We start from the raw sequence: 27,313 nt of genomic DNA, 5'->3' as shown, positions 1-27,313 counted from the left end.
AAACAATGGACTGTGTTCATATGAAACTATTTCATTGTAAAACAGCAGAGTGGCGCAGCGGAAGCGTGCTGGGCCCATAACCCAGAGGTCGATGGATCGAAACCATCCTCTGCTAAAGGAATCCTTTATCAACTCCCATGTTATCTGTTATGTTCCCCTTGTCCTTGCCTTCTAAACATTAACTCATCTCCTGCTGAAAGTGACTTGCTTTTGAAGTTGAAAATGTGACAGAATTGACCCAAGAGCTGAAGCCCTGAACTTGGCTGATATTTTTGTGGGCTTTGATCTCGAGTCAAGCTCTATACTCCCAGAGGGTATGTGTTTGAAGTTTCGAATGTTCTTCCATGTGTTTCTTCGATTTGATTGTCCAATTGTCGTCAAAGTGGACTTTTCATTCAGACGACTCAGAATTGTTTGGGTAAAATCAGATTTAATGGTAGTGTGGCCGAGTGGTCTAAGGCGCTGGATTTAGGCTCCAGTCTCTCAGGAGGCGTGGGTTCAAATCCCACCACTGCCAATCAACTTCTATTTGCTTGTATGTGTTGGCTACTTGTAGTACTTTCTACTGTAAGATCTGTTGTTGTTGAAAACTGCAAGAGCCAGCTGAGCTTCGTAGCATGTGCAATGTCCATACAGGAGGTGATTTTCTATTCCTTCAGTCTGGTTTTCAAACAAGGTAACACAGGGCGCCTTCCCATTGAGTCACATTTGCCTGTATTTTTCGCTGAGTCCACTTGATTTAACTGCTAAGCCAACCCATTGAAACAATGGACTGTGTTCATATGAAACTGTTTCATTGTAAAACAGCAGAGTGGCGCAGCGGAAGCGTGCTGGGCCCATAACCCAGAGGTCGATGGATCGAAACCATCCTCTGCTAAAGGAATCCTTTATCAACTCCCATGTTATCTGTTATGTTCCCCTTGTCCTTGCCTTCTAAACATTAACTCATCTCCTGCTGAAAGTGACTTGCTTTTGAAGTTGAAAATGTGACAGAATTGACCCAAGAGCTGAAGCCCTGAACTTGGCTGATATTTTTGTGGGCTTTGATCTCGAGTAAAGCTCTATACTCCCACAGGATATGTGTTTGAAGTTTCTAATGTTCTTCCATCTGTGTCTTCGTTAAGATTGTCCAATTGTCGCCAAAGTGTCATTTACATCTAACCCCCTCCGGTTTGTTTGGGTAAAATCTAGTTCCCAACGGTAGTGTGGCCGAGTGGTCAAAGGCGCTGGATTAAGGCTCCAGTCTCTCAGGAGGCGTGGGTTCAAATCCCACCACTGCCAATAGACTGTCAGTTGAATGTATTGGCTACGTGCAGCTTATCTACTATAAGAGGATCTCTTGTTGTTCAAAACTGCAACAGCCAGCTGAGCTTTGTAGCATATGGGATATCACATGAGGTGTACAGGAGGTAATTTTCTTTTTCTCCTGTCTGGTTTTCAAACGAGGTAAGAGTTAGATGTGCACCTTCAGATTGGGGCACATAACTTCACATTTACCAATAACTTCCTCCTTGTCCAGTCGATTCAACTGCTGATAAAACCTATTAAAACCAAAGACTATGTCCGTATGAAATTATTTCAATAAACAAGAGCAGAGTGGCGCAGCGGAAGCGTGCTGGGCCCATAACCCAGAGGTCGATGGATCGAAACCATCCTCTGCTAAAGGAATCCTTTTTATACTGCTATGTCTCCCTTTCCTTCTGAACATGAACTCACCTACTGCTGAAAGTGACTTGCTTTGGCTTTTGAAGTTGATAATATGACAGAATTGACACAAGAGCTAAAGCCCGGAACTTGGCTGATAGTTTAGTGGTCTTTTGATCTTGAGTCAAGCTCTATACTCCCACAGGGTATGTGTTTGAAGTTTCGAATGTTCTTCCATGTGTTTCTTCGATTTGATTGTCCAATTGTCGTCAAAGTGGACTTTTCATTCAAACGACTCAGAATTGTTTGGGTAAAATCACGTTTAATGGTAGAGTGGCCGAGTGGTCTAAGGCGCTGGATTTAGGGTCCAGTCTCTCAGGAGGCGTGGGTTCAAATCCCACCACTGCCAATCGACTGCTATTTGCATGTATGTGTTGGCTACTTGTAGTACTTTCTACTGTAAGATCTGTTGTTGTTGAAAACTGCAAGAGCCAGCTGAGCTTCGTAGCATGTGCAATGTCCATACAGGCGGTGATTTTCTATTCCTTCAGTCTGGTTTTCAAACAAGGTAACACAGGGCGCCTTCCCATTGAGTCACATTTGCCTGTATTTTTCGCTGAGTCCACTTGATTTAACTGCTAAGCCAACCCATTGAAACAATGAAACATTGAAACAATGGACTGTGGCCGAGTGGTCTAAGGCGCTGGATTTAGGCTCCAGTCTCTCAGGAGGCGTGGGTTCAAATCCCACCACTGCTAATCAACTGCTATTTGCTTGTATGTGTTGGCTACTTGTAGTACTTTCTACTGTAAGATCTGTTGTTGTTGAAAACTGCAAGAGCCAGCTGAGCTTCGTAGCATGTGCAATGTCCATACAGGAGGTGATTTTCTATTCCTTCAGTCTGGTTTTCAAACAAGGTAACACAGGGCGCCTTCCCATTGAGTCACATTTGCCTGTATTTTTCGCTGAGTCCACTTGATTTAACTGCTAAGCCAACCCATTGAAACAATGGACTGTGTTCATATGAAACTATTTCATTGTAAAACAGCAGAGTGGCGCAGCGGAAGCGTGCTGGGCCCATAACCCAGAGGTCGATGGATCGAAACCATCCTCTGCTAAAGGAATCCTTTATCAACTCCCATGTTATCTGTTATGTTCCCCTTGTCCTTGCCTTCTAAACATTAACTCATCTCCTGCTGAAAGTGACTTGCTTTTGAAGTTGAAAATGTGACAGAATTGACCCAAGAGCTGAAGCCCTGAACTTGGCTGATATTTTTGTGGGCTTTGATCTCGAGTCAAGCTCTATACTCCCAGAGGGTATGTGTTTGAAGTTTCGAATGTTCTTCCATGTGTTTCTTCGATTTGATTGTCCAATTGTCGTCAAAGTGGACTTTTCATTCAGACGACTCAGAATTGTTTGGGTAAAATCAGATTTAATGGTAGTGTGGCCGAGTGGTCTAAGGCGCTGGATTTAGGCTCCAGTCTCTCAGGAGGCGTGGGTTCAAATCCCACCACTGCCAATCAACTTCTATTTGCTTGTATGTGTTGGCTACTTGTAGTACTTTCTACTGTAAGATCTGTTGTTGTTGAAAACTGCAAGAGCCAGCTGAGCTTCGTAGCATGTGCAATGTCCATACAGGAGGTGATTTTCTATTCCTTCAGTCTGGTTTTCAAACAAGGTAACACAGGGCGCCTTCCCATTGAGTCACATTTGCCTGTATTTTTCGCTGAGTCCACTTGATTTAACTGCTAAGCCAACCCATTGAAACAATGGACTGTGTTCATATGAAACTATTTCATTGTAAAACAGCAGAGTGGCGCAGCGGAAGCGTGCTGGGCCCATAACCCAGAGGTCGATGGATCGAAACCATCCTCTGCTAAAGGAATCCTTTATCAACTCCCATGTTATCTGTTATGTTCCCCTTGTCCTTGCCTTCTAAACATTAACTCATCTCCTGCTGAAAGTGACTTGCTTTTGAAGTTGAAAATGTGACAGAATTGACCCAAGAGCTGAAGCCCTGAACTTGGCTGATATTTTTGTGGGCTTTGATCTCGAGTCAAGCTCTATACTCCCAGAGGGTATGTGTTTGAAGTTTCGAATGTTCTTCCATGTGTTTCTTCGATTTGATTGTCCAATTGTCGTCAAAGTGGACTTTTCATTCAGACGACTCAGAATTGTTTGGGTAAAATCAGATTTAATGGTAGTGTGGCCGAGTGGTCTAAGGCGCTGGATTTAGGCTCCAGTCTCTCAGGAGGCGTGGGTTCAAATCCCACCACTGCCAATCAACTTCTATTTGCTTGTATGTGTTGGCTACTTGTAGTACTTTCTACTGTAAGATCTGTTGTTGTTGAAAACTGCAAGAGCCAGCTGAGCTTCGTAGCATGTGCAATGTCCATACAGGAGGTGATTTTCTATTCCTTCAGTCTGGTTTTCAAACAAGGTAACACAGGGCGCCTTCCCATTGAGTCACATTTGCCTGTATTTTTCGCTGAGTCCACTTGATTTAACTGCTAAGCCAACCCATTGAAACAATGGACTGTGTTCATATGAAACTGTTTCATTGTAAAACAGCAGAGTGGCGCAGCGGAAGCGTGCTGGGCCCATAACCCAGAGGTCGATGGATCGAAACCATCCTCTGCTAAAGGAATCCTTTATCAACTCCCATGTTATCTGTTATGTTCCCCTTGTCCTTGCCTTCTAAACATTAACTCATCTCCTGCTGAAAGTGACTTGCTTTTGAAGTTGAAAATGTGACAGAATTGACCCAAGAGCTGAAGCCCTGAACTTGGCTGATATTTTTGTGGGCTTTGATCTCGAGTAAAGCTCTATACTCCCACAGGATATGTGTTTGAAGTTTCTAATGTTCTTCCATCTGTGTCTTCGTTAAGATTGTCCAATTGTCGCCAAAGTGTCATTTACATCTAACCCCCTCCGGTTTGTTTGGGTAAAATCTAGTTCCCAACGGTAGTGTGGCCGAGTGGTCAAAGGCGCTGGATTAAGGCTCCAGTCTCTCAGGAGGCGTGGGTTCAAATCCCACCACTGCCAATAGACTGTCAGTTGAATGTATTGGCTACGTGCAGCTTATCTACTATAAGAGGATCTCTTGTTGTTCAAAACTGCAACAGCCAGCTGAGCTTTGTAGCATATGGGATATCACATGAGGTGTACAGGAGGTAATTTTCTTTTTCTCCTGTCTGGTTTTCAAACGAGGTAAGAGTTAGATGTGCACCTTCAGATTGGGGCACATAACTTCACATTTACCAATAACTTCCTCCTTGTCCAGTCGATTCAACTGCTGATAAAACCTATTAAAACCAAAGACTATGTCCGTATGAAATTATTTCAATAAACAAGAGCAGAGTGGCGCAGCGGAAGCGTGCTGGGCCCATAACCCAGAGGTCGATGGATCGAAACCATCCTCTGCTAAAGGAATCCTTTTTATACTGCTATGTCTCCCTTTCCTTCTGAACATGAACTCACCTACTGCTGAAAGTGACTTGCTTTGGCTTTTGAAGTTGATAATATGACAGAATTGACACAAGAGCTAAAGCCCGGAACTTGGCTGATAGTTTAGTGGTCTTTTGATCTTGAGTCAAGCTCTATACTCCCACAGGGTATGTGTTTGAAGTTTCGAATGTTCTTCCATGTGTTTCTTCGATTTGATTGTCCAATTGTCGTCAAAGTGGACTTTTCATTCAAACGACTCAGAATTGTTTGGGTAAAATCACGTTTAATGGTAGAGTGGCCGAGTGGTCTAAGGCGCTGGATTTAGGGTCCAGTCTCTCAGGAGGCGTGGGTTCAAATCCCACCACTGCCAATCGACTGCTATTTGCATGTATGTGTTGGCTACTTGTAGTACTTTCTACTGTAAGATCTGTTGTTGTTGAAAACTGCAAGAGCCAGCTGAGCTTCGTAGCATGTGCAATGTCCATACAGGAGGTGATTTTCTATTCCTTCAGTCTAGTTTTCAAACAAGGTAACACAGGGCGCCTTCCCATTGAGTCACATTTGCCTGTATTTTTCGCTGAGTCCACTTGATTTAACTGCTAAGCCAACCCATTGAAACAATGGACTGTGTTCATATGAAACTGTTTCATTGTAAAACAGCAGAGTGGCGCAGCGGAAGCGTGCTGGGCCCATAACCCAGAGGTCGATGGATCGAAACCATCCTCTGCTAAAGGAATCCTTTATCAACTCCCATGTTATGTTCCTCTTGTCCTTGCCTTCTAAACATTAACTCATCTCCTGCTGAAAGTGACTTGCTTTTGAAGTTGAAAATGTGACAGAATTGACCCAAGAGCTGAAGCCCTGAACTTGGCTGATATTTTTGTGGGCTTTGATCTCGAGTAAAGCTCTATACTCCCACAGGATATGTGTTTGAAGTTTCTAATGTTCTTCCATCTGTGTCTTCGTTAAGATTGTCCAATTGTCGCCAAAGTGTCATTTACATCTAACCCCCTCCGGTTTGTTTGGGTAAAATCTAGTTCCCAACGGTAGTGTGGCCGAGTGGTCAAAGGCGCTGGATTAAGGCTCCAGTCTCTCAGGAGGCGTGGGTTCAAATCCCACCACTGCCAATAGACTGTCAGTTGAATGTATTGGCTACGTGCAGCTTATCTACTATAAGAGGATCTCTTGTTGTTCAAAACTGCAACAGCCAGCTGAGCTTTGTAGCATATGGGGTGTACAGGAGGTAATTTTCTTTTTCTCCTGTCTGGTTTTCAAACGAGGTAAGAGTTAAGATGTGCACCTTCAGATTGGGGCACATAACTTCACATTTACCAATAACTTCCTCCTTGTCCAGTCGATTCAACTGCTGATAAAACCTATTAAAACCAAAGACTATGTCCGTATGAAATTATTTCAATAAACAAGAGCAGAGTGGCGCAGCGGAAGCGTGCTGGGCCCATAACCCAGAGGTCGATGGATCGAAACCATCCTCTGCTAAAGGAATCCTTTATCAACTCCCATGTTATCTGTTATGTTCCCCTTGTCCTTGCCTTCTAAACATTAACTCATCTCCTGCTGAAAGTGACTTGCTTTTGAAGTTGAAAATGTGACAGAATTGACCCAAGAGCTGAAGCCCTGAACTTGGCTGATATTTTTGTGGGCTTTGATCTCGAGTAAAGCTCTATACTCCCACAGGATATGTGTTTGAAGTTTCTAATGTTCTTCCATCTGTGTCTTCGTTAAGATTGTCCAATTGTCGCCAAAGTGTCATTTACATCTAACCCCCTCCGGTTTGTTTGGGTAAAATCTAGTTCCCAACGGTAGTGTGGCCGAGTGGTCAAAGGCGCTGGATTAAGGCTCCAGTCTCTCAGGAGGCGTGGGTTCAAATCCCACCACTGCCAATAGACTGTCAGTTGAATGTATTGGCTACGTGCAGCTTATCTACTATAAGAGGATCTCTTGTTGTTCAAAACTGCAACAGCCAGCTGAGCTTTGTAGCATATGGGATATCACATGAGGTGTACAGGAGGTAATTTTCTTTTTCTCCTGTCTGGTTTTCAAACGAGGTAAGAGTTAGATGTGCACCTTCAGATTGGGGCACATAACTTCACATTTACCAATAACTTCCTCCTTGTCCAGTCGATTCAACTGCTGATAAAACCTATTAAAACCAAAGACTATGTCCGTATGAAATTATTTCAATAAACAAGAGCAGAGTGGCGCAGCGGAAGCGTGCTGGGCCCATAACCCAGAGGTCGATGGATCGAAACCATCCTCTGCTAAAGGAATCCTTTTTACACTGCTATGTCTCCCTTTCCTTCTGAACATGAACTCACCTACTGCTGAAAGTGACTTGCTTTGGCTTTTGAAGTTGATAATATGACAGAATTGACACAAGAGCTAAAGCCCGGAACTTGGCTGATAGTTTAGTGGTCTTTTGATCTTGAGTCAAGCTCTATACTCCCACAGGGTATGTGTTTGAAGTTTCGAATGTTCTTCCATGTGTTTCTTCGATTTGATTGTCCAATTGTCGTCAAAGTGGACTTTTCATTCAAACGACTCAGAATTGTTTGGGTAAAATCACGTTTAATGGTAGAGTGGCCGAGTGGTCTAAGGCGCTGGATTTAGGGTCCAGTCTCTCAGGAGGCGTGGGTTCAAATCCCACCACTGCCAATCGACTGCTATTTGCATGTATGTGTTGGCTACTTGTAGTACTTTCTACTGTAAGATCTGTTGTTGTTGAAAACTGCAAGAGCCAGCTGAGCTTCGTAGCATGTGCAATGTCCATACAGGAGGTGATTTTCTATTCCTTCAGTCTAGTTTTCAAACAAGGTAACACAGGGCGCCTTCCCATTGAGTCACATTTGCCTGTATTTTTCGCTGAGTCCACTTGATTTAACTGCTAAGCCAACCCATTGAAACAATGGACTGTGTTCATATGAAACTGTTTCATTGTAAAACAGCAGAGTGGCGCAGCGGAAGCGTGCTGGGCCCATAACCCAGAGGTCGATGGATCGAAACCATCCTCTGCTAAAGGAATCCTTTATCAACTCCCATGTTATGTTCCTCTTGTCCTTGCCTTCTAAACATTAACTCATCTCCTGCTGAAAGTGACTTGCTTTTGAAGTTGAAAATGTGACAGAATTGACCCAAGAGCTGAAGCCCTGAACTTGGCTGATATTTTTGTGGGCTTTGATCTCGAGTAAAGCTCTATACTCCCACAGGATATGTGTTTGAAGTTTCTAATGTTCTTCCATCTGTGTCTTCGTTAAGATTGTCCAATTGTCGCCAAAGTGTCATTTACATCTAACCCCCTCCGGTTTGTTTGGGTAAAATCTAGTTCCCAACGGTAGTGTGGCCGAGTGGTCAAAGGCGCTGGATTAAGGCTCCAGTCTCTCAGGAGGCGTGGGTTCAAATCCCACCACTGCCAATAGACTGTCAGTTGAATGTATTGGCTACGTGCAGCTTATCTACTATAAGAGGATCTCTTGTTGTTCAAAACTGCAACAGCCAGCTGAGCTTTGTAGCATATGGGGTGTACAGGAGGTAATTTTCTTTTTCTCCTGTCTGGTTTTCAAACGAGGTAAGAGTTAAGATGTGCACCTTCAGATTGGGGCACATAACTTCACATTTACCAATAACTTCCTCCTTGTCCAGTCGATTCAACTGCTGATAAAACCTATTAAAACCAAAGACTATGTCCGTATGAAATTATTTCAATAAACAAGAGCAGAGTGGCGCAGCGGAAGCGTGCTGGGCCCATAACCCAGAGGTCGATGGATCGAAACCATCCTCTGCTAAAGGAATCCTTTATCAACTCCCATGTTATCTGTTATGTTCCCCTTGTCCTTGCCTTCTAAACATTAACTCATCTCCTGCTGAAAGTGACTTGCTTTTGAAGTTGAAAATGTGACAGAATTGACCCAAGAGCTGAAGCCCTGAACTTGGCTGATATTTTTGTGGGCTTTGATCTCGAGTAAAGCTCTATACTCCCACAGGATATGTGTTTGAAGTTTCTAATGTTCTTCCATGTGTGTCTTCGTTAAGATTGTCCAATTGTCGCCAAAGTGTCATTTACATCTAACCCCCTCCGGTTTGTTTTGGTAAAGTCTAGTTCCCAACGGTAGTGTGGCCGAGTGGTCAAAGGCGCTGGATTAAGGCTCCAGTCTGTCAGGAGGCGTGGGTTCAAATCCCACCACTGCCAATAGACTGTCAGTTGAATGTATTGGCTACGTGCAGCTTATCTACTATAAGAGGATCTCTTGTTGTTCAAAACTGCAACAGCCACCTGAGCTTTGTAGCATATGGGATATCACATGAGGTGTACAGGAGGTAATTTTCTTTTTCTCCTGTCTGGTTTTCAAACAAGGTAAGAGTTAAGATGTGCACCTTCAGATTGGGGCACATAACTTCACATTTACCAATAACTTCCTCCTTGTCCAGTCGATTCAACTGCTGATAAAACCTATTAAAACCAAAGACTATGTTCGTTTGAAATTATTTCAATAAACAAGAGCAGAGTGGCGCAGCGGAAGCGTGCTGGGCCCATAACCCAGAGGTCGATGGATCGAAACCATCCTCTGCTAAAGGAATCCTTTTTACACTGCTATGTCTCCCTTTCCTTCTGAACATGAACTCACCTACTGCTGAAAGTGACTTGCTTTGGCTTTTGAAGTTGATAATATGACAGAATTGACCCAAGAGCTAAAGCCCTGAACTTGGCTGATAGTTTAGTGGTCTTTTGATCTTGAGTCAAGCTCTATACTCCCAGAGGGTATGTGTTTGAAGTTTTGAATGTTCTTCCATGTGTTTCTTCGATTTGATTGTCCAATTGTCGTCAAAGTGGACTTTTCATTCAGACGACTCAGAATTGTTTGGGTAAAATCAGATTTAATGGTAGTGTGGCCGAGTGGTCTAAGGCGCTGGATTTAGGCTCCAGTCTCTCAGGAGGCGTGGGTTCAAATCCCACCACTGCCAATCAACTGCTATTTGCTTGTATGTGTTGGCTACTTGTAGTACTTTCTACTGTAAGATCTGTTGTTGTTGAAAACTGCAAGAGCCAGCTGAGCTTCGTAGCATGTGCAATGTCCATACAGGCGGTGATTTTCTATTCCTTCAGTCTGGTTTTCAAACAAGGTAACACAGGGCGCCTTCCCATTGAGTCACATTTGCCTGTATTTTTCGCTGAGTCCACTTGATTTAACTGCTAAGCCAACCCATTGAAACAATGAAACATTGAAACAATGGACTGTGGCCGAGTGGTCTAAGGCGCTGGATTTAGGCTCCAGTCTCTCAGGAGGCGTGGGTTCAAATCCCACCACTGCTAATCAACTGCTATTTGCTTGTATGTGTTGGCTACTTGTAGTACTTTCTACTGTAAGATCTGTTGTTGTTGAAAACTGCAAGAGCCAGCTGAGCTTCGTAGCATGTGCAATGTCCATACAGGAGGTGATTTTCTATTCCTTCAGTCTGGTTTTCAAACAAGGTAACACAGGGCGCCTTCCCATTGAGTCACATTTGCCTGTATTTTTCGCTGAGTCCACTTGATTTAACTGCTAAGCCAACCCATTGAAACAATGGACTGTGTTCATATGAAACTGTTTCATTGTAAAAGAGCAGAGTGGCGCAGCGGAAGCGTGCTGGGCCCATAACCCAGAGGTCGATGGATCGAAACCATCCTCTGCTAAAGGAATCCTTTATCAACTCCCATGTTATCTGTTATGTTCCCCTTGTCCTTGCCTTCTAAACATTAACTCATCTCCTGCTGAAAGTGACTTGCTTTTGAAGTTGAAAATGTGACAGAATTGACCCAAGAGCTGAAGCCCTGAACTTGGCTGATATTTTTGTGGGCTTTGATCTCGAGTAAAGCTCTATACTCCCACAGGATATGTGTTTGAAGTTTCTAATGTTCTTCCATGTGTGTCTTCGTTAAGATTGTCCAATTGTCGCCAAAGTGTCATTTACATCTAACCCCCTCCGGTTTGTTTTGGTAAAGTCTAGTTCCCAACGGTAGTGTGGCCGAGTGGTCAAAGGCGCTGGATTAAGGCTCCAGTCTGTCAGGAGGCGTGGGTTCAAATCCCACCACTGCCAATAGACTGTCAGTTGAATGTATTGGCTACGTGCAGCTTATCTACTATAAGAGGATCTCTTGTTGTTCAAAACTGCAACAGCCACCTGAGCTTTGTAGCATATGGGATATCACATGAGGTGTACAGGAGGTAATTTTCTTTTTCTCCTGTCTGGTTTTCAAACAAGGTAAGAGTTAAGATGTGCACCTTCAGATTGGGGCACATAACTTCACATTTACCAATAACTTCCTCCTTGTCCAGTCGATTCAACTGCTGATAAAACCTATTAAAACCAAAGACTATGTTCGTTTGAAATTATTTCAATAAACAAGAGCAGAGTGGCGCAGCGGAAGCGTGCTGGGCCCATAACCCAGAGGTCGATGGATCGAAACCATCCTCTGCTAAAGGAATCCTTTTTACACTGCTATGTCTCCCTTTCCTTCTGAACATGAACTCACCTACTGCTGAAAGTGACTTGCTTTGGCTTTTGAAGTTGATAATATGACAGAATTGACCCAAGAGCTAAAGCCCTGAACTTGGCTGATAGTTTAGTGGTCTTTTGATCTTGAGTCAAGCTCTATACTCCCAGAGGGTATGTGTTTGAAGTTTTGAATGTTCTTCCATGTGTTTCTTCGATTTGATTGTCCAATTGTCGTCAAAGTGGACTTTTCATTCAGACGACTCAGAATTGTTTGGGTAAAATCAGATTTAATGGTAGTGTGGCCGAGTGGTCTAAGGCGCTGGATTTAGGCTCCAGTCTCTCAGGAGGCGTGGGTTCAAATCCCACCACTGCCAATCAACTGCTATTTGCTTGTATGTGTTGGCTACTTGTAGTACTTTCTACTGTAAGATCTGTTGTTGTTGAAAACTGCAAGAGCCAGCTGAGCTTCGTAGCATGTGCAATGTCCATACAGGCGGTGATTTTCTATTCCTTCAGTCTGGTTTTCAAACAAGGTAACACAGGGCGCCTTCCCATTGAGTCACATTTGCCTGTATTTTTCGCTGAGTCCACTTGATTTAACTGCTAAGCCAACCCATTGAAACAATGAAACATTGAAACAATGGACTGTGGCCGAGTGGTCTAAGGCGCTGGATTTAGGCTCCAGTCTCTCAGGAGGCGTGGGTTCAAATCCCACCACTGCTAATCAACTGCTATTTGCTTGTATGTGTTGGCTACTTGTAGTACTTTCTACTGTAAGATCTGTTGTTGTTGAAAACTGCAAGAGCCAGCTGAGCTTCGTAGCATGTGCAATGTCCATACAGGAGGTGATTTTCTATTCCTTCAGTCTGGTTTTCAAACAAGGTAACACAGGGCGCCTTCCCATTGAGTCACATTTGCCTGTATTTTTCGCTGAGTCCACTTGATTTAACTGCTAAGCCAACCCATTGAAACAATGGACTGTGTTCATATGAAACTATTTCATTGTAAAACAGCAGAGTGGCGCAGCGGAAGCGTGCTGGGCCCATAACCCAGAGGTCGATGGATCGAAACCATCCTCTGCTAAAGGAATCCTTTATCAACTCCCATGTTATCTGTTATGTTCCCCTTGTCCTTGCCTTCTAAACATTAACTCATCTCCTGCTGAAAGTGACTTGCTTTTGAAGTTGAAAATGTGACAGAATTGACCCAAGAGCTGAAGCCCTGAACTTGGCTGATATTTTTGTGGGCTTTGATCTCGAGTCAAGCTCTATACTCCCAGAGGGTATGTGTTTGAAGTTTCGAATGTTCTTCCATGTGTTTCTTCGATTTGATTGTCCAATTGTCGTCAAAGTGGACTTTTCATTCAGACGACTCAGAATTGTTTGGGTAAAATCAGATTTAATGGTAGTGTGGCCGAGTGGTCTAAGGCGCTGGATTTAGGCTCCAGTCTCTCAGGAGGCGTGGGTTCAAATCCCACCACTGCCAATCAACTTCTATTTGCTTGTATGTGTTGGCTACTTGTAGTACTTTCTACTGTAAGATCTGTTGTTGTTGAAAACTGCAAGAGCCAGCTGAGCTTCGTAGCATGTGCAATGTCCATACAGGAGGTGATTTTCTATTCCTTCAGTCTGGTTTTCAAACAAGGTAACACAGGGCGCCTTCCCATTGAGTCACATTTGCCTGTATTTTTCGCTGAGTCCACTTGATTTAACTGCTAAGCCAACCCATTGAAACAATGGACTGTGTTCATATGAAACTATTTCATTGTAAAACAGCAGAGTGGCGCAGCGGAAGCGTGCTGGGCCCATAACCCAGAGGTCGATGGATCGAAACCATCCTCTGCTAAAGGAATCCTTTATCAACTCCCATGTTATCTGTTATGTTCCCCTTGTCCTTGCCTTCTAAACATTAACTCATCTCCTGCTGAAAGTGACTTGCTTTTGAAGTTGAAAATGTGACAGAATTGACCCAAGAGCTGAAGCCCTGAACTTGGCTGATATTTTTGTGGGCTTTGATCTCGAGTCAAGCTCTATACTCCCAGAGGGTATGTGTTTGAAGTTTCGAATGTTCTTCCATGTGTTTCTTCGATTTGATTGTCCAATTGTCGTCAAAGTGGACTTTTCATTCAGACGACTCAGAATTGTTTGGGTAAAATCAGATTTAATGGTAGTGTGGCCGAGTGGTCTAAGGCGCTGGATTTAGGCTCCAGTCTCTCAGGAGGCGTGGGTTCAAATCCCACCACTGCCAATCAACTTCTATTTGCTTGTATGTGTTGGCTACTTGTAGTACTTTCTACTGTAAGATCTGTTGTTGTTGAAAACTGCAAGAGCCAGCTGAGCTTCGTAGCATGTGCAATGTCCATACAGGAGGTGATTTTCTATTCCTTCAGTCTGGTTTTCAAACAAGGTAACACAGGGCGCCTTCCCATTGAGTCACATTTGCCTGTATTTTTCGCTGAGTCCACTTGATTTAACTGCTAAGCCAACCCATTGAAACAATGGACTGTGTTCATATGAAACTGTTTCATTGTAAAACAGCAGAGTGGCGCAGCGGAAGCGTGCTGGGCCCATAACCCAGAGGTCGATGGATCGAAACCATCCTCTGCTAAAGGAATCCTTTATCAACTCCCATGTTATCTGTTATGTTCCCCTTGTCCTTGCCTTCTAAACATTAACTCATCTCCTGCTGAAAGTGACTTGCTTTTGAAGTTGAAAATGTGACAGAATTGACCCAAGAGCTGAAGCCCTGAACTTGGCTGATATTTTTGTGGGCTTTGATCTCGAGTAAAGCTCTATACTCCCACAGGATATGTGTTTGAAGTTTCTAATGTTCTTCCATCTGTGTCTTCGTTAAGATTGTCCAATTGTCGCCAAAGTGTCATTTACATCTAACCCCCTCCGGTTTGTTTGGGTAAAATCTAGTTCCCAACGGTAGTGTGGCCGAGTGGTCAAAGGCGCTGGATTAAGGCTCCAGTCTCTCAGGAGGCGTGGGTTCAAATCCCACCACTGCCAATAGACTGTCAGTTGAATGTATTGGCTACGTGCAGCTTATCTACTATAAGAGGATCTCTTGTTGTTCAAAACTGCAACAGCCAGCTGAGCTTTGTAGCATATGGGATATCACATGAGGTGTACAGGAGGTAATTTTCTTTTTCTCCTGTCTGGTTTTCAAACGAGGTAAGAGTTAGATGTGCACCTTCAGATTGGGGCACATAACTTCACATTTACCAATAACTTCCTCCTTGTCCAGTCGATTCAACTGCTGATAAAACCTATTAAAACCAAAGACTATGTCCGTATGAAATTATTTCAATAAACAAGAGCAGAGTGGCGCAGCGGAAGCGTGCTGGGCCCATAACCCAGAGGTCGATGGATCGAAACCATCCTCTGCTAAAGGAATCCTTTTTATACTGCTATGTCTCCCTTTCCTTCTGAACATGAACTCACCTACTGCTGAAAGTGACTTGCTTTGGCTTTTGAAGTTGATAATATGACAGAATTGACACAAGAGCTAAAGCCCGGAACTTGGCTGATAGTTTAGTGGTCTTTTGATCTTGAGTCAAGCTCTATACTCCCACAGGGTATGTGTTTGAAGTTTCGAATGTTCTTCCATGTGTTTCTTCGATTTGATTGTCCAATTGTCGTCAAAGTGGACTTTTCATTCAAACGACTCAGAATTGTTTGGGTAAAATCACGTTTAATGGTAGAGTGGCCGAGTGGTCTAAGGCGCTGGATTTAGGGTCCAGTCTCTCAGGAGGCGTGGGTTCAAATCCCACCACTGCCAATCGACTGCTATTTGCATGTATGTGTTGGCTACTTGTAGTACTTTCTACTGTAAGATCTGTTGTTGTTGAAAACTGCAAGAGCCAGCTGAGCTTCTTAGCATGTGCAATGTCCATACAGGAGGTGATTTTCTATTCCTTCAGTATGGTTTTCAAACAAGGTAACACAGGGCGCCTTCCCATTGAGTCACATTTGCCTGTATTTTTCGCTGAGTCCACTTGATTTAACTGCTAAGCCAACCCATTGAAACAATGGACTGTGTTCATATGAAACTGTTTCATTGTAAAAGAGCAGAGTGGCGCAGCGGAAGCGTGCTGGGCCCATAACCCAGAGGTCGATGGATCGAAACCATCCTCTGCTAAAGGAATCCTTTTTACACTGCTATGTCTCCCTTTCCTTCTGAACATGAACTCACCTACTGCTGAAAGTGACTTGCTTTGGCTTTTGAAGTTGATAATATGACAGAATTGACCCAAGAGCTAAAGCCCTGAACTTGGCTGATAGTTTAGTGGTCTTTTGATCTTGAGTCAAGCTCTATACTCCCAGAGGGTATGTGTTTGAAGTTTGTAATGTTCTTCCATGTGTGTCTTCGTTAAGATTGTCCAATTGTCGCCAAAGTGTCATTTACATCTAACCCCCTCCGGTTTGTTTGGGTAAAATCTGTTTCCCAACGGTAGTGTGGCCGAGTGGTCAAAGGCGCTGGATTAAGGCTCCAGTCTCTCAGGAGGCGTGGGTTCAAATCCCACCACTGCCAATAGACTGTCAGTTGAATGTATTGGCTACGTGCAGCTTATCTACTATAAGAGGATCTCTTGTTGTTCAAAACTGCAACAGCCACCTGAGCTTTGTAGCATATGGGATATCACAGGAGGTAATTTTCTTTTTCTCCTGTCTGGTTTTCAAACAAGGTAAGAGTTAAGATGTGCACCTTCAGATTGGGGCACATAACTTCACATTTACCAATAACTTCCTCCTTGTCCAGTCGATTCAACTGCTGATAAAACCTATTAAAACCAAAGACTATGTCCGTATGAAATTATTTCAATAAACAAGAGCAGAGTGGCGCAGCGGAAGCGTGCTGGGCCCATAACCCAGAGGTCGATGGATCGAAACCATCCTCTGCTAAAGGAATCCTTTTTATACTGCTATGTCTCCCTTTCCTTCTGAACATGAACTCACCTACTGCTGAAAGTGACTTGCTTTGGCTTTTGAAGTTGATAATATGACAGAATTGACACAAGAGCTAAAGCCCGGAACTTGGCTGATAGTTTAGTGGTCTTTTGATCTTGAGTCAAGCTCTATACTCCCACAGGGTATGTGTTTGAAGTTTCGAATGTTCTTCCATGTGTTTCTTCGATTTGATTGTCCAATTGTCGTCAAAGTGGACTTTTCATTCAAACGACTCAGAATTGTTTGGGTAAAATCACGTTTAATGGTAGAGTGGCCGAGTGGTCTAAGGCGCTGGATTTAGGGTCCAGTCTCTCAGGAGGCGTGGGTTCAAATCCCACCACTGCCAATCGACTGCTATTTGCATGTATGTGTTGGCTACTTGTAGTACTTTCTACTGTAAGATCTGTTGTTGTTGAAAACTGCAAGAGCCAGCTGAGCTTCTTAGCATGTGCAATGTCCATACAGGAGGTGATTTTCTATTCCTTCAGTATGGTTTTCAAACAAGGTAACACAGGGCGCCTTCCCATTGAGTCACATTTGCCTGTATTTTTCGCTGAGTCCACTTGATTTAACTGCTAAGCCAACCCATTGAAACAATGGACTGTGTTCATATGAAACTGTTTCATTGTAAAAGAGCAGAGTGGCGCAGCGGAAGCGTGCTGGGCCCATAACCCAGAGGTCGATGGATCGAAACCATCCTCTGCTAAAGGAATCCTTTTTACACTGCTATGTCTCCCTTTCCTTCTGAACATGAACTCACCTACTGCTGAAAGTGACTTGCTTTGGCTTTTGAAGTTGATAATATGACAGAATTGACCCAAGAGCTAAAGCCCTGAACTTGGCTGATAGTTTAGTGGTCTTTTGATCTTGAGTCAAGCTCTATACTCCCAGAGGGTATGTGTTTGAAGTTTGTAATGTTCTTCCATGTGTGTCTTCGTTAAGATTGTCCAATTGTCGCCAAAGTGTCATTTACATCTAACCCCCTCCGGTTTGTTTGGGTAAAATCTGTTTCCCAACGGTAGTGTGGCCGAGTGGTCAAAGGCGCTGGATTAAGGCTCCAGTCTCTCAGGAGGCGTGGGTTCAAATCCCACCACTGCCAATAGACTGTCAGTTGAATGTATTGGCTACGTGCAGCTTATCTACTATAAGAGGATCTCTTGTTGTTCAAAACTGCAACAGCCACCTGAGCTTTGTAGCATATGGGATATCACAGGAGGTAATTTTCTTTTTCTCCTGTCTGGTTTTCAAACAAGGTAAGAGTTAAGATGTGCACCTTCAGATTGGGGCACATAACTTCACATTTACCAATAACTTCCTCCTTGTCCAGTCGATTCAACTGCTGATAAAACCTATTAAAACCAAAGACTATGTTCGTATGAAATTATTTCAATAAACAAGAGCAGAGTGGAGCAGCGGAAGCGTGCTGGGCCCATAACCCAGAGGTCGATGGATCGAAACCATCCTCTGCTAAAGGAATCCTTTTTATACTGCTATGTCTCCCTTTCCTTCTGAACATGAACTCACCTACTGCTGAAAGTGACTTGCTTTGGCTTTTGAAGTTGATAATATGACAGAATTGACCCAAGAGCTAAAGCCCGGAACTTGGCTGATAGTTTAGTGGTCTTTTGATCTTGAGTCAAGCTCTATACTCCCACAGGGTATGTGTTTGAAGTTTCGAATGTTCTTCCATGTGTTTCTTCGATTTGATTGTCCAATTGTCGTCAAAGTGGACTTTTCATTCAAACGACTCAGAATTGTTTGGGTAAAATCACGTTTAATGGTAGTGTGGCCGAGTGGTCTAAGGCGCTGGATTTAGGCTCCAGTCTCTCAGGAGGCGTGGGTTCAAATCCCACCACTGCCAATCGACTGCTATTTGCATGTATGTGTTGGCTACTTGTAGTACTTTCTACTGTAAGATCTGTTGTTGTTGAAAACTGCAAGAGCCAGCTGAGCTTCGTAGCATGTTCAATGTCCATACAGGAGGTTTTTTTCTATTCCTTCAGTCTGGTTTTCAAACAAGGTAACACAGGGCGCCTTCCCATTGAGTCACATTTGCCTGTATTTTTCGCTGAGTCCACTTGATTTAACTGCTAAGCCAACCCATTGAAACAATGGACTGTGTTCATATGAAACTGTTTCCTTGTAAAAGAGCAGAGTGGCGCAGCGGAAGAGTGCTGGGCCCATAACCCAGAGGTCGATGGATCGAAACCATCCTCTGCTAAACGAATCCTTTATCAACTCCCATGTTATCTGTTATGTTTCCCTTGTCCTTGCCTTCTAAACATTAACTCATCTCCTGCTGAAAGTGACTTGCTTTTGAAGTTGAAAATGTGACAGAATTGACCCAAGAGCTGAAGCCCTGAACTTGGCTGATATTTTTGTGGTCTTTGATCTCGAGTAAAGCTCTATACTCCCACAGGATATGTGTTTGAAGTTTGTAATGTTCTTCCATGTGTGTCTTCGTTAAGATTGTCCAATTGTCGCCAAAGTGTCATTTACATCTAACCCCCTCCGGTTTGTTTGGGTAAAATCTGTTTCCCAACGGTAGTGTGACCGAGTGGTCAAAGGCGCTGGATTAAGGCTCCAGTCTCTCAGGAGGCGTGGGTTCAAATCCCACCACTGCCAATAGACTGTCAGTTGAATGTATTGGCTACGTGCAGCTTATCTACTATAAGAGGATCTCTTGTTGTTCAAAACTGCAACAGCCACCTGAGCTTTGTAGCATATGGGATATCACATGAGGTGTACAGGAGGTAATTTTCTTTTTCTCCTGTCTGGTTTTCAAACAAAGTAAGAGTTAAGATGTGCACCTTCAGATTGGGGCACATAACTTCACATTTACCAATAACTTCCTCCTTGTCCAGTCGATTCAACTGCTGATAAAACCTATTAAAACCAAAGACTATGTTCGTATGAAATTATTTCAATAAACAAGAGCAGAGTGGCGCAGCGGAAGCGTGCTGGGCCCATAACCCAGAGGTCGATGGATCGAAACCATCCTCTGCTAAAGGAATCCTTTTTATACTGCTATGTCTCCCTTTCCTTCTGAACATGAACTCACCTACTGCTGAAAGTGACTTGCTTTGGCTTTTGAAGTTGATAATATGACAGAATTGACCCAAGAGCTAAATCCCTGAACTTGGCTGATAGTTTAGTGGTCTTTTGATCTTGAGTCAAGCTCTATACTCCCAGAGGGTATGTGTTTGAAGTTTCGAATGTTCTTCCATGTGTTTCTTCGATTTGATTGTCCAATTGTCGTCAAAGTGGACTTTTCATTCAGACGACTCAGAATTGTTTGGGTAAAATCAAATTTAATGGTAGTGTGGCCGAGTGGTCTAAGGCGCTGGATTTAGGCTCCAGTCTCTCAGGAGGCGTGGGTTCAAATCCCACCACTGCCAATCGACTGCTATTTGCATGTATGTGTTGGATACTTGTAGTACTTTCTACTGTAAGATCTGTTGTTGTTGAAAACTGCAAGAGCCAGCTGAGCTTCGTAGCATGTGCAATGTCCATACAGGAGGTGATTTTCTATTCCTTCAGTCTGGTTTTCAAACAAGGTAACACAGGGCGCCTTCCCATTGAGTCACATTTGCCTGTATTTTTCGCTGAGTCCACTTGATTTAACTGCTAAGCCAACCCATTGAAACAATGGACTGTGTTCATATGAAGCTGTTTCATTGTAAAAGAGCAGGGTGGCGCAGCGGAAGCGTGCTGGGCCCATAACCCAGAGGTCGATGGATCGAAACCATCTTCTGCTAAAGGAATCCTTTATCAACTCCCATGTTATCTGTTATGTTTCCCTTGTCCTTGCCTTCTAAACATTAACTCATCTCCTGCTGAAAGTGACTTGCTTTTGAAGTTGAAAATGTGACAGAATTGACCCAAGAGCTGAAGCCCTGAACTTGGCTGACATTTTTGTGGTCTTTGATCTCGAGTAAAGCTCTATACTCCCACAGGATATGTCTTTGAAGTTTCTAATGTTCTTCCATCTGTGTCTTCGTTAAGATTGTCCAATTGTCGCCAAAGTGTCATTTACATCTAACCCCCTCCGGTTTGTTTGGGTAAAATCTAGTTGCCAACGGTAGTGTGGCCGAGTGGTCAAAGGCGCTGGATTAAGGCTCCAGTCTCTCAGGAGGCGTGGGTTCAAATCCCACCACTGCCAATAGACTGTCAGTTGAATGTATTGGCTACGTGCAGCTTATCTACTAGTTGTAGAAAACTGCAACAGCCAGCTGAGCTTTGTAGCATATGGGGTGTACAGGAGGTAATTTTCTTTTTCTCCTGTCTGGTTTTCAAACGAGGTAAGAGTTAAGATGTGCACCTTCAGATTGGGGCACATAACTTCACATTTACCAATAACTTCCTCCTTGTCCAGTCGATTCAACTGCTGATAAAACCGATTAAAACCAAAGACTATGTCCGTATGAAATTATTTCAATAAACAAGAGCAGAGTGGCGCAGCGGAAGCGTGCTGGGCCCATAACCCAGAGGTCGATGAATCGAAACCATCCTCTGCTAAAGGAATCCTTTATCAACTCCCATGTTATCTGTTATGTTCCCCTTGTCCTTGCCTTCTAAACATTAACTCATCTCCTGCTGAAAGTGACTTGCTTTTGAAGTTGAAAATGTGACAGAATTGACCCAAGAGCTGAAGCCCTGAACTTGGCTGATATTTTTGTGGGCTTTGATCTCGAGTAAAGCTCTATACTCCCACAGGATATGTGTTTGAAGTTTCTAATGTTCTTCCCTGTGTGTCTTCGTTAAGATTGTCCAATTGTCGCCAAAGTGTCATTTACATCTAACCCCCTCCGGTTTGTTTTGGTAAAATCTAGTTCCCAACGGTAGTGTGGCCGAGTGGTCAAAGGCGCTGGATTAAGGCTCCAGTCTGTCAGGAGGCGTGGGTTCAAATCCCACCACTGCCAATAGACTGTCAGTTGAATGTATTGGCTACGTGCAGCTTATCTACTATAAGAGGATCTCTTGTTGTTCAAAACTGCAACAGCCACCTGAGCTTTATAGCATATGGGATATCACATGAGGTGTACAGGAGGTAATTTTCTTTTTCTCCTGTCTGGTTTTCAAACAAGGTAAGAGTTAAGATGTGCACCTTCAGATTGGGGCACATAACTCCACATTTACCAATAACTTCCTCCTTGTCCAGTCGATTCAACTGCTGATAAAACCTATTAAAACCAAAGACTATGTCCGTATGAAATTATTTCAATAAACAAGAGCAGAGTGGCGCAGCGGAAGCGTGCTGGGCCCATAACCCAGAGGTCGATGGATCGAAACCATCCTCTGCTAAAGGAATCCTTTATCAACTCCCATGTTATCTGTTATGTTCCCCTTGTCCTTGCCTTCTAAACATTAACTCATCTCCTGCTGAAAGTGACTTGCTTTTGAAGTTGAAAATGTGACAGAATTGACCCAAGAGCTGAAGCCCTAAACTTGGCTGACATTTTTGTGGTCTTTGATCTCGAGTAAAGCTCTATACTCCCACAGGATATGTGTTTGAAGTTTCTAATAATCTTCCATGTGTGTCTTCGTTAAGATTGTCCAATTGTCGCCAAAGTGTCATTTACATCTAACCCCCTCCGGTTTGTTTGGGTAAAATCTAGTTCCCAACGGTAGTGTGGCCGAGTGGTCAAAGGCGCTGGATTAAGGCTCCAGTCTCTCAGGAGGCGTGGGTTCAAATCCCACCACTGCCAATAGACTGTCAGTTGAATGTATTGGCTACGTGCAGCTTATCTACTAGTTGTAGAAAACTGCAACAGCCAGCTGAGCTTTGTAGCATATGGGGTGTACAGGAGGTAATTTTCTTTTTCTCCTGTCTGGTTTTCAAACGAGGTAAGAGTTAAGATGTGCACCTTCAGATTGGGGCACATAACTTCACATTTACCAATAACTTCCTCCTTGTCCAGTCGATTCAACTGCTGATAAAACCTATTAAAACCAAAGACTATGTCCGTATGAAATTATTTCAATAAACAAGAGCAGAGTGGCGCAGCGGAAGCGTGCTGGGCCCATAACCCAGAGGTCGATGGATCGAAACCATCCTCTGCTAAAGGAATCCTTTTTATACTGCTATGTCTCCCTTTCCTTCTGAACATGAACTCACCTACTGCTGAAAGTGACTTGCTTTGGCTTTTGAAGTTGATAATATGACAGAATTGACACAAGAGCTAAAGCCCGGAACTTGGCTGATAGTTTAGTGGTCTTTTGATCTTGAGTCAAGCTCTATACTCCCACAGGGTATGTGTTTGAAGTTTCGAATGTTCTTCCATGTGTTTCTTCGATTTGATTGTCCAATTGTCGTCAAAGTGGACTTTTCATTCAAACGACTCAGAATTGTTTGGGTAAAATCACGTTTAATGGTAGAGTGGCCGAGTGGTCTAAGGCGCTGGATTTAGGGTCCAGTCTCTCAGGAGGCGTGGGTTCAAATCCCACCACTGCCAATCGACTGCTATTTGCATGTATGTGTTGGCTACTTGTAGTACTTTCTGTAAGATCTACTGTAAGATCTGTTGTTGTTGAAAACTGCAAGAGCCAGATGAGCTTCTTAGCATGTGCAATGTCCATACAGGAGGTGATTTTCTATTCCTTCAGTATGGTTTTCAAACAAGGTAACACAGGGCGCCTTCCCATTGAGTCACATTTGCCTGTATTTTTCGCTGAGTCCACTTGATTTAACTGCTAAGCCAACCCATTGAAACAATGGACTGTGTTCATATGAAACTGTTTCATTGTAAAAGAGCAGAGTGGCGCAGCGGAAGCGTGCTGGGCCCATAACCCAGAGGTCGATGGATCGAAACCATCCTCTGCTAAAGGAATCCTTTTTACACTGCTATGTCTCCCTTTCCTTCTGAACATGAACTCACCTACTGCTGAAAGTGACTTGCTTTGGCTTTTGAAGTTGATAATATGACAGAATTGACCCAAGAGCTAAAGCCCTGAACTTGGCTGATAGTTTAGTGGTCTTTTGATCTTGAGTCAAGCTCTATACTCCCAGAGGGTATGTGTTTGAAGTTTCTAATGTTCTTCCATGTGTGTCTTCGTTAAGATTGTCCAATTGTCGCCAAAGTGTCATTTACATCTAACCCCCTCCGGTTTGTTTGGGTAAAATCTGTTTCCCAACGGTAGTGTGGCCGAGTGGTCAAAGGCGCTGGATTAAGGCTCCAGTCTCTCAGGAGGCGTGGGTTCAAATCCCACCACTGCCAATAGACTGTCAGTTGAATGTATTGGCTACGTGCAGCTTATCTACTATAAGAGGATCTCTTGTTGTTCAAAACTGCAACAGCCACCTGAGCTTTGTAGCATATGGGATATCACAGGAGGTAATTTTCTTTTTCTCCTGTCTGGTTTTCAAACAAGGTAAGAGTTAAGATGTGCACCTTCAGATTGGGGCACATAACTTCACATTTACCAATAACTTCCTCCTTGTCCAGTCGATTCAACTGCTGATAAAACCTATTAAAACCAAAGACTATGTTCGTTTGAAATTATTTCAATAAACAAGAGCAGAGTGGCGCAGCGGAAGCGTGCTGGGCCCATAACCCAGAGGTCGATGGATCGAAACCATCCTCTGCTAAAGGAATCCTTTTTACACTGCTATGTCTCCCTTTCCTTCTGAACATGAACTCACCTACTGCTGAAAGTGACTTGCTTTGGCTTTTGAAGTTGATAATATGACAGAATTGACCCAAGAGCTAAAGCCCGGAACTTGGCTGATAGTTTAGTGGTCTTTTGATCTTGAGTCAAGCTCTATACTCCCACAGGGTATGTGTTTGAAGTTTCGAATGTTCTTCCATGTGTTTCTTCGATTTGATTGTCCAATTGTCGTCAAAGTGGACTTTTCATTCAAACGACTCAGAATTGTTTGGGTAAAATCACAATTAATGGTAGTATGGATTTAGGCTCCAGTCTCTCAGGAGGCGTGGGTTCAAATCCCACCACTGCCAATCGACTGCTATTTGCATGTATGTGTTGGCTACTTGTAGTACTTTCTACTGTAAGATCTGTTGTTGTTGAAAACTGCAAGAGCCAGCTGAGCTTCGTAGCATGTGCAATGTCCATACAGGAGGTGATTTTCTATTCCTTCAGTCTGGTTTTCAAACAAGGTAACACAGGGCGCCTTCCCATTGAGTCACATTTGCCTGTATTTTTCGCTGAGTCCACTTGATTTAACTGCTAAGCCAACCCATTGAAACAATGGACTGTGTTCATATGAAACTGTTTCATTGTGAAAGAGCAGAGTGGCGCAGCGGAAGCGTGCTGGGCCCATAACCCAGAGGTCGATGGATGGAAACCATCCTCTGCTAAAGGAATCCTTTATCAACTCCCATGTTATCTGTTATGTTCCCCTTGTCCTTGCCTTCTAAACATTAACTCATCTCCTGCTGAAAGTGACTTGCTTTTGAAGTTGAAAATGTGACAGAATTGACCCAAGAGCTGAAGCCCTGAACTTGGCTGATATTTTTGTGGGCTTTGATCTCGAGTCAAGCTCTATACTCCCAGAGGGTATGTGTTTGAAGTTTCGAATGTTCTTCCATGTGTTTCTTCGTTAAGATTGTCCAATTGTCGCCAAAGTGTCATTTACATCTAACCCCCTCCGGTTTGTTTGGGTAAAATCTAGTTCCCAACGGTAGTGTGGCCGAGTGGTCAAAGGCGCTGGATTAAGGCTCCAGTCTGTCAGGAGGCGTGGGTTCAAATCCCACCACTGCCAATAGACTGTCAGTTGAATGTATTGGCTACGTGCAGCTTATCTACTATAAGAGGATCTCTTGTTGTTCAAAACTGCAACAGCCACCTGAGCTTTGTAGCATATGGGATATCACATGAGGTGTACAGGAGGTAATTTTCTTTTTCTCCTGTCTGGTTTTCAAACAAGGTAAGAGTTAAGATGTGCACCTTCAGATTGGGGCACATAACTTCACATTTACCAATAACTTCCTCCTTGTCCAGTCGATTCAACTGCTGATAAAACCTATTAAAACCAAAGACTATGTTCGTTTGAAATTATTTCAATAAACAAGAGCAGAGTGGCGCAGCGGAAGCGTGCTGGGCCCATAACCCAGAGGTCGATGGATCGAAACCATCCTCTGCTAAAGGAATCCTTTTTACACTGCTATGTCTCCCTTTCCTTCTGAACATGAACTCACCTACTGCTGAAAGTGACTTGCTTTGGCTTTTGAAGTTGATAATATGACAGAATTGACCCAAGAGCTAAATCCCTGAACTTGGCTGATAGTTTAGTGGTCTTTTGATCTTGAGTCAAGCTCTATACTCCCAGAGGGTATGTGTTTGAAGTTTCTAATGTTCTTCCATGTGTGTCTTCGTTAAGATTGTCCAATTGTCGCCAAAGTGTCATTTACATCTAACCCCCTCCGGTTTGTTTGGGTAAAATCTGTTTCCCAACGGTAGTGTGGCCGAGTGGTCAAAGGCGCTGGATTAAGGCTCCAGTCTCTCAGGAGGCGTGGGTTCAAATCCCACCACTGCCAATAGACTGTCAGTTGAATGTATTGGCAACGTGCAGCTTATCTACTATAAGAGGATCTCTTGTTGTTCAAAACTGCAACAGCCACCTGAGCTTTGTAGCATATGGGATATCACAGGAGGTAATTTTCTTTTTCTCCTGTCTGGTTTTCAAACAAGGTAAGAGTTAAGATGTGCACCTTCAGATTGGGGCACATAACTTCACATTTACCAATAACTTCCTCCTTGTCCAGTCGATTCAACTGCTGATAAAACCTATTAAAACCAAAGACTATGTTCGTTTGAAATTATTTCAATAAACAAGAGCAGAGTGGCGCAGCGGAAGCGTGCTGGGCCCATAACCCAGAGGTCGATGGATCGAAACCATCCTCTGCTAAAGGAATCCTTTTTACACTGCTATGTCTCCCTTTCCTTCTGAACATGAACTCACCTACTGCTGAAAGTGACTTGCTTTGGCTTTTGAAGTTGATAATATGACAGAATTGACCCAAGAGCTAAAGCCCTGAACTTGGCTGATAGTTTAGTGGTCTTTTGATCTTGAGTCAAGCTCTATACTCCCAGAGGGTATGTGTTTGAAGTTTTGAATGTTCTTCCATGTGTTTCTTCGATTTGATTGTCCAATTGTCGTCAAAGTGGACTTTTCATTCAGACGACTCAGAATTGTTTGGGTAAAATCAGATTTAATGGTAGTGTGGCCGAGTGGTCTAAGGCGCTGGATTTAGGCTCCAGTCTCTCAGGAGGCGTGGGTTCAAATCCCACCACTGCCAATCAACTGCTATTTGCTTGTATGTGTTGGCTACTTGTAGTACTTTCTACTGTAAGATCTGTTGTTGTTGAAAACTGCAAGAGCCAGCTGAGCTTCGTAGCATGTGCAATGTCCATACAGGAGGTGATTTTCTATTCCTTCAGTCTGGTTTTCAAACAAGGTAACACAGGGCGCCTTCCCATTGAGTCACATTTGCCTGTATTTTTCGCTGAGTCCACTTGATTTAACTGCTAAGCCAACCCATTGAAACAATGGACTGTGTTCATATGAAACTGTTTCATTGTAAAAGAGCAGAGTGGCGCAGCGGAAGCGTGCTGGGCCCATAACCCAGAGGTCGATGGATGGAAACCATCCTCTGCTAAAGGAATCCTTTATCAACTCCCATGTTATCTGTTATGTTCCCCTTGTCCTTGCCTTCTAAACATTAACTCATCTCCTGCTGAAAGTGACTTGCTTTTGAAGTTGAAAATGTGACAGAATTGACCCAAGAGCTGAAGCCCTGAACTTGGCTGATATTTTTGT

General features: G+C 43.5%; 22 non-coding genes across 22 annotated transcripts; all 22 read left to right on the top strand.

The window, feature by feature from the left end:
* Positions 1-435: 435 nt before the first annotated feature.
* trnal-uag (transfer RNA leucine (anticodon UAG)) lies at positions 436-517 on the top strand. Its single transcript has one exon. It is a non-coding gene; the product is annotated as a tRNA-Leu (tRNA).
* Positions 518-1,199: 682 nt separating this feature from the next.
* Positions 1,200-1,281, top strand: trnal-aag (transfer RNA leucine (anticodon AAG)). The gene has a single exon. It is a non-coding gene; the product is annotated as a tRNA-Leu (tRNA).
* A 1,801-nt stretch (positions 1,282-3,082) lies between these two features.
* trnal-uag (transfer RNA leucine (anticodon UAG)) lies at positions 3,083-3,164 on the top strand. Its single transcript has one exon. It is a non-coding gene; the product is annotated as a tRNA-Leu (tRNA).
* Positions 3,165-3,844: 680 nt separating this feature from the next.
* trnal-uag (transfer RNA leucine (anticodon UAG)) lies at positions 3,845-3,926 on the top strand. Its single transcript has one exon. It is a non-coding gene; the product is annotated as a tRNA-Leu (tRNA).
* Positions 3,927-4,608: 682 nt separating this feature from the next.
* trnal-aag (transfer RNA leucine (anticodon AAG)) lies at positions 4,609-4,690 on the top strand. Its single transcript has one exon. It is a non-coding gene; the product is annotated as a tRNA-Leu (tRNA).
* A 1,447-nt stretch (positions 4,691-6,137) lies between these two features.
* Positions 6,138-6,219, top strand: trnal-aag (transfer RNA leucine (anticodon AAG)). Its single transcript has one exon. It is a non-coding gene; the product is annotated as a tRNA-Leu (tRNA).
* A 692-nt stretch (positions 6,220-6,911) lies between these two features.
* Positions 6,912-6,993, top strand: trnal-aag (transfer RNA leucine (anticodon AAG)). Its single transcript has one exon. It is a non-coding gene; the product is annotated as a tRNA-Leu (tRNA).
* A 1,447-nt stretch (positions 6,994-8,440) lies between these two features.
* Positions 8,441-8,522, top strand: trnal-aag (transfer RNA leucine (anticodon AAG)). Its single transcript has one exon. It is a non-coding gene; the product is annotated as a tRNA-Leu (tRNA).
* A 1,465-nt stretch (positions 8,523-9,987) lies between these two features.
* trnal-uag (transfer RNA leucine (anticodon UAG)) lies at positions 9,988-10,069 on the top strand. Its single transcript has one exon. It is a non-coding gene; the product is annotated as a tRNA-Leu (tRNA).
* Positions 10,070-11,873: 1,804 nt separating this feature from the next.
* trnal-uag (transfer RNA leucine (anticodon UAG)) lies at positions 11,874-11,955 on the top strand. Its single transcript has one exon. It is a non-coding gene; the product is annotated as a tRNA-Leu (tRNA).
* Positions 11,956-12,984: 1,029 nt separating this feature from the next.
* On the top strand, positions 12,985-13,066 carry trnal-uag (transfer RNA leucine (anticodon UAG)). The gene has a single exon. It is a non-coding gene; the product is annotated as a tRNA-Leu (tRNA).
* A 680-nt stretch (positions 13,067-13,746) lies between these two features.
* trnal-uag (transfer RNA leucine (anticodon UAG)) lies at positions 13,747-13,828 on the top strand. The gene has a single exon. It is a non-coding gene; the product is annotated as a tRNA-Leu (tRNA).
* A 682-nt stretch (positions 13,829-14,510) lies between these two features.
* Positions 14,511-14,592, top strand: trnal-aag (transfer RNA leucine (anticodon AAG)). Its single transcript has one exon. It is a non-coding gene; the product is annotated as a tRNA-Leu (tRNA).
* A 1,443-nt stretch (positions 14,593-16,035) lies between these two features.
* trnal-aag (transfer RNA leucine (anticodon AAG)) lies at positions 16,036-16,117 on the top strand. The gene has a single exon. It is a non-coding gene; the product is annotated as a tRNA-Leu (tRNA).
* A 1,433-nt stretch (positions 16,118-17,550) lies between these two features.
* On the top strand, positions 17,551-17,632 carry trnal-aag (transfer RNA leucine (anticodon AAG)). Its single transcript has one exon. It is a non-coding gene; the product is annotated as a tRNA-Leu (tRNA).
* A 680-nt stretch (positions 17,633-18,312) lies between these two features.
* On the top strand, positions 18,313-18,394 carry trnal-uag (transfer RNA leucine (anticodon UAG)). Its single transcript has one exon. It is a non-coding gene; the product is annotated as a tRNA-Leu (tRNA).
* A 1,455-nt stretch (positions 18,395-19,849) lies between these two features.
* trnal-uag (transfer RNA leucine (anticodon UAG)) lies at positions 19,850-19,931 on the top strand. Its single transcript has one exon. It is a non-coding gene; the product is annotated as a tRNA-Leu (tRNA).
* A 682-nt stretch (positions 19,932-20,613) lies between these two features.
* On the top strand, positions 20,614-20,695 carry trnal-aag (transfer RNA leucine (anticodon AAG)). The gene has a single exon. It is a non-coding gene; the product is annotated as a tRNA-Leu (tRNA).
* A 1,464-nt stretch (positions 20,696-22,159) lies between these two features.
* trnal-aag (transfer RNA leucine (anticodon AAG)) lies at positions 22,160-22,241 on the top strand. The gene has a single exon. It is a non-coding gene; the product is annotated as a tRNA-Leu (tRNA).
* A 1,427-nt stretch (positions 22,242-23,668) lies between these two features.
* Positions 23,669-23,750, top strand: trnal-aag (transfer RNA leucine (anticodon AAG)). Its single transcript has one exon. It is a non-coding gene; the product is annotated as a tRNA-Leu (tRNA).
* A 2,198-nt stretch (positions 23,751-25,948) lies between these two features.
* trnal-aag (transfer RNA leucine (anticodon AAG)) lies at positions 25,949-26,030 on the top strand. Its single transcript has one exon. It is a non-coding gene; the product is annotated as a tRNA-Leu (tRNA).
* Positions 26,031-26,710: 680 nt separating this feature from the next.
* Positions 26,711-26,792, top strand: trnal-uag (transfer RNA leucine (anticodon UAG)). Its single transcript has one exon. It is a non-coding gene; the product is annotated as a tRNA-Leu (tRNA).
* The last annotated feature ends 521 nt before the right edge of the window (positions 26,793-27,313 follow it).

Source organism: Pleuronectes platessa, chromosome 8 (assembly GCF_947347685.1).
Source record: "Pleuronectes platessa chromosome 8, fPlePla1.1, whole genome shotgun sequence".
NCBI lineage: Eukaryota > Metazoa > Chordata > Actinopteri > Pleuronectiformes > Pleuronectidae > Pleuronectes > Pleuronectes platessa.
This window is presented reverse-complemented; position numbering and strand designations above follow the sequence as displayed.